The following is a 5215-nucleotide window of genomic DNA, read 5'->3' on the forward strand; positions in this document are numbered from 1 at the left end:
CTTCAGCGGCCATTGCCAGCCAAGCAAACACTAAATCAACCCAGGGACAATGTTCTTTAAACACATTTGCTGAGGCTAAGGGGCAGATAGTTTACACTGATTCTGGGTAGCTGGCCACAAATGTAATGTGTCAGAGAGGCTTTTTTTCAAGTGTTCCATATCTTTTTTGGTGGAAGCTGCCCCTGTGCTTTAGCAGTCTGTAAATATTTGCACAATTAATGTATGCTGGCAAATGTCTCAAGAGGAAAGCAGGCTTCATAATGCTAAGCAAAATTGTAATTAGCAACACAAAAGAAAAAGAATTTGTCTCTTTCATCTCGGTGCTTAAAAACCATCAGCATTTAATACAGCTGGAAGCTTCAGAAAAGATAATTTGCAGAAGCCGATTTTCCTAAGCTTTAAAGAGTTAGTCCTTTACCCTGGTATAAAAAACATTCACTTGAAAATTATTTTTTCCCTTCCCTACTTAACATTAATCCAGTTAATACTAATTATGAAAGGTGATGTAGAGGAAAGTTCCTTTAAACATGTTAGTAAATGTTGTCAAAGGGAGTGTTTTGCATTGTGGTACCCACGAAGTATTGGAGGAAGGAAAAACGTGAGTGGCACATCTTGTTTAGAAATGATTGCCTAAGTGATTGGAGAAGAGGAGGAAAGAAGTGGGCCTGCTGACACCAGCTGGAGAAGCAGAGCACCTGGACCCATCCCCTGTAAGCTGTGTGCTGTCTGCTCCTCCCTTACATGTCGTGGGCTTCCTCCCAAGTTGCCATGGCCTTGAAGCTCCTGGACAGCCTCTGAAGTTCCTGGGCAAGTGTTCTCGAGTCCTGAGCACATCTGTGCCTTTGATCCTTTGCCATTCAATCTTGGGGTAAGATGGCTAGCCAGGTGTTATGGACTGAATGTTTGTGTCCCCTTAAAATTCCTCTGTTGACGGGCGCCTGGGTGGCTCAGTTGGTTAAGCGACTGCCTCTGGCTCAGGTCATGATCCTGGAGTCCCGGGATCGAGTCCCGCATTGGGCTCCCTGCTCGGCGGGGAGTCTGCTTCTCCCTCTGACCCTCCCCCCTCTCATGTGCTCTCTCCCATTCTCTCTCTCTTTCAAATAAATAAATAAAATCTTTAAAAAAATAAAATAAAATAAAATTCCCATGTTGAAATCCTAGCCCCTAAATATGATGATATGTGAAGGTGGGGCCTTTGGGGGGTGATTAGATCATGAGAGTGGAGTCCTCATGAATGGATTAGTCCCTCATAAAAGAGACACACACACCCCACCCCCAAAGCTGTCCCCGCCCTCTGCCGGGTGAAAATAGAGCAAAAGGTGAAATCTGTGATCCGGGAAGCCAACTCTCCCCACACATGGAGTCGGCCGGTGCCTTGATCTTGGACTTCCCAACCTCCAGAACTATGAGAAATACATGTTTGTTGTTTAAGCCGTCCACTTCATGGTGACGTTACAGCAACCTGAGCCGATTAAGACTGTGAATAGCTAGGTGTGCAAATAGTCAGTGCATTGCTGGACCTTTGGTGATCCTTTTCCAGCTGTTTAATGTAGGTTTTGTTGCCACTCATGTTGATCTGCAGGCCAACCTTTTGATATCCGTATAAAGCACCTACATCAGAATATCCAGGCAGGTTTGTTAAATGAGCAGATTCCTGGTCTCCATCCCAGGAATACTGGACGCAGGAATCTGCTTCATACACAGATCCCCCAGGATCCTCAGGTAAGTCCCCAGAGCTTGAGAATCTCTTAAATAAAAATGTCATCTTCTACCTACTGACCTTAATTTCCCCTTCTGCACTGCCTCCTCTCAGCCTTTCTGGGGGGGCTAAAATGAAAGAAGATTATGTATTTCCTCTGGGAACACCTCTCTGAATCCCCAAGCAGAGAGGGACACCCCCTCATCTGCATTCTGGAGTAATGTATGCACAACTCCTTTACAGCCACTGTTTTACTGGAGTGATGTTAACCTCCTCTGGGGAAAGCATCATTTCTTGGTCATCTTTTCAGCCCCACCCCTAACCCAACACCTGGCATTTAGTAGGACTCTTTCAGTGGGTGCTGCTTAAATCAATCTTTGGTGTCCTCACGGCACTTCTGGGAGACCTCACTTTGAGAGGCACAGACTGGAAGACATGATCAAAGAAACAGTCCTTGAGGCAGAAAAGAGTGAGTGGAGGGTCCAGTGGAGCACCTTCCTTTCTTGCTTTTCTACAGGTTTCGTGTCATTGTCATCATCTTTGATACCTACCTTTTTATTGAGTGTTTTGTGCCAGGCATTGTGCTAATAAGCACTTCACATACATCATCTCATTTAATCTCCACGATGTTACTACCCTCATGTGTAGATGAGGAAATAGAAAGATTGCCTAGGGTCACATAAATATTAGGTGGTCAAATGGCTGAGCTGGGATTAGAACTCAGATGGGACTCAGAGCCAAATTTCAAAACACTAGTGGTTAAAACACCTTTGCTAACCTTGCATCCTAAGAAGTAAGTATGATGCTGTGCTGGTTGAGATATGCTTAAACCACTTAAGCTGGAACCAGCAATTTAGACCAAACCTATCAGACTGTTTATACTTCCCTCTCTTTCCCAAATCCTCCCTGAACTTCATGCTATCTACTTTGGTCAGACCATCAAAACCCAAGAAGTGCTCAGCCTTATAGATCTATCTGCAGCTATAACACCATGTCCCTAAATTTAAATCTTTTGATATGGGTTGGGTTTAAATGCTTAAAACAAACTTATTAGAAATTTGCCATACATGTTTATAGTGCCTTATAAATCAAAACTCATAGCAAAGCCAACTCATCAGATTTGGCTTGTGTGTTTTTGACTACTGACCACCTAACTTTTTAATGGCTATTCATGCATGAACCTGCAAGCTAATGGGGTTTCCATGTCTACATCATTACTGTGGTGGTAGCTGGGGCCTTCCAAATATGTTCTTGGTGTGTTTTTGTTAATTACTTACAAATCAAAAAGAACTACTTGCCATCTGATCCAAAACAAGGCTCTGAGGTCTATCAAAGGGTGATCTATGGCCTGAGGGCACCGTGGCAGGGAGAAGTAAAATTCGCTTGGTGTCCACCCGGGCTCTGAGGATAGGTGGGAAGAGACAAGCTCTGAGGCTTCAATGCACAACAGCTCCTGCACCAACGAAAACATGCAAGGATTGGTTCCCTTAATCCCATTCTATTTATGAAGACATTTTAAAGGCTGCAATTCACATTTGAAGACACTTGGAGAACATATAAGCAATCCTATTATGTTGCTCAGAAGGTCATTTAAAATGGGGAAGGGCATAAAAAGTCTACCATGTAAATTAAGGGCAACATGTCATTTCACAAGAAGATATTAAAGTTAAGAGATGCCTAAAAACGCATCTTCTGTGGAAGCTTCACAATATACCTGTTCTTTCACTAATTCCTTTTTAGGCCTATTATCGGCTCCACGTTCAGAAGTGCAAAGGGCAAGCAAAAATGTGTAAACAAGGGGTCCTTGCCCTCAAAACTGAGCTTCTCAGACTGTAACGTGCACCTGGATCCCCTGGGGACCTGGTTACAGTGCAGATTGTGTTGAGCAGGTGTGGGGCGGAACCTGGGATCCTGCATTTCCGACAAGCTCCCTGGGGATGCAGACGTCACTGCACACACGCTCACACACTCAATGCTGCAAGACGCAAAATATCTACAAGGCAAACAATGTACAAACCTTCTGATCTGCATATCTTTGAAGAACTCTAAAGGATCCCATTCCTTCAGAAATTAGAGACACCTGGGCTGCTACTTCTCTCCAGGCTAATGACGGAGATGAATTGCTGCTTTAACCTGGTGACCACCGCAGCTTCTCACTGAGCCAGATATTTGCTGGAAAGGGTCATGAAAGATGAAAAGCTAGAAGGAGGGAGGAGTCTGCTCCTCGGGAGTCCAAAGGCAATCTTTGGTTCCCAGAGGAGCCGGTGCCAAGATTTTTAGGCAATGGGCTGCAAGAGTGGACAAAATAAAGGATTTGTCACGTAGGGCCTGTGCCCTTCCAGAAGACATCATCTTCTTTCTCCCAGCAGGGCCTTCCCTTCCTGGAGGTTTTAAACCATGTGACTACACTGAACTCCAGCACTTTGAGACCTATTTTGGGCAATTCATAAACACAATAAGCTTAGCTGGTTTATGGAAATTTGCTCAGAGAAAAGGCTCAGGGCGGAGCCTAAAGCTGACTGTGAATGTATTAACAGCTAACACTTAAAATAGGCCAATGGCACCCTGAGAAAAAACAAGGAGAAGCCCAGACTTGAGCCCATGATTCCAGCAAGGATAGCATACGCCTGCGCTGGCTTTCTCGGGAGCCAAGGCAGGGCTTTGGCTGTTACTCCTTCAAGGGGCAGGTTGGGTTCTAACAGGAATGTGTATTCACCAGGATTGAGTTCTTATCAGAATTTCGGTTTATAGAAAGATCAGAGAGTTTAAGAATGGAGGTGTGACTGAGCACATACCCAACTTGGAACAGGATCTCTGATCTTGATAAACAAGAGTGTCCGCCCAGTGAAGTATTCAAGGGTGAAGGCTCTTTCTTAATGGCCCTTTCTATCTCTGGTCTATGAAGGAATATTCATTATTTGTGAGCTTAGTACCTATGATTGCTCAGAGACTTTTTAAAGAAACCCAAAACCCTGCCACCTGGGATTTTTAATGAAGCTTACAAGGGAAATAATTAGAGTGCTGTAATTTTTACTTCCAGTTACAATGCACTTAGGCACATTTATTTCTATGAGAGTTTCCTTTAGTAGGGTAGTCTGTTTTCCAAAGAAGAGCTGGTGAATTCTGAGAATGGAAGGGAGGATGCTTGTTGATTCTTGATTCACGATCTGCACTTAAATTTTGTACATTTGGTATATTTTAGATGGCAGGAAACCAGGGACAGGTCTAATAAACTGGCCCTAAAGTAGTTTTCTTATTGAAAGAAAATACTTCTACTCGCTCTGATTTTGTTGCCAAATTAATAAATGGTCGCTCATCGCAAACAGCTTTAAGTTAATTAACCCTTTATGTGAAGAATTTCAGCTTCCAAAGTGACTGACTTACTGCTCTATTAGTGTTCCAGCTTCAAAAGAGACCTGAATTAGATTTTGTGTGGAGGTAAAGTCAGTGGGGTCAATTCTTATTCTGTTATTTTTCCACTGCTATAAAAAACTTTAGAAGGAAAGCAAACTGAGA

At 43.5% G+C, this 5215-nt stretch overlaps 1 protein-coding gene across 1 annotated transcript in view; it reads right to left on the reverse strand.

The window, feature by feature from the left end:
- Nucleotides 1-5089, reverse strand: part of PLEKHS1 (pleckstrin homology domain containing S1) — a 38044-nt gene extending 32955 nt beyond the window's left edge. The window contains exons 1-2 of the mRNA XM_073904175.1: nucleotides 3717-5089; nucleotides 2994-3152 (exon numbers count right to left, since the gene is read on the reverse strand). The gene's annotated coding sequence lies outside the window, so the exon portion shown is untranslated. The remainder of the gene's footprint in view (nucleotides 1-2993; nucleotides 3153-3716) is intronic.
- Nucleotides 5090-5215: the final 126 nt, after the last annotated feature.

Source organism: Callorhinus ursinus, unplaced genomic scaffold (assembly GCF_003265705.2).
Source record: "Callorhinus ursinus isolate GAN/ISIS: 27379988/994484 unplaced genomic scaffold, GSC_fseal_2.0 scaffold20, whole genome shotgun sequence".
Lineage (NCBI taxonomy): Eukaryota > Metazoa > Chordata > Mammalia > Carnivora > Otariidae > Callorhinus > Callorhinus ursinus.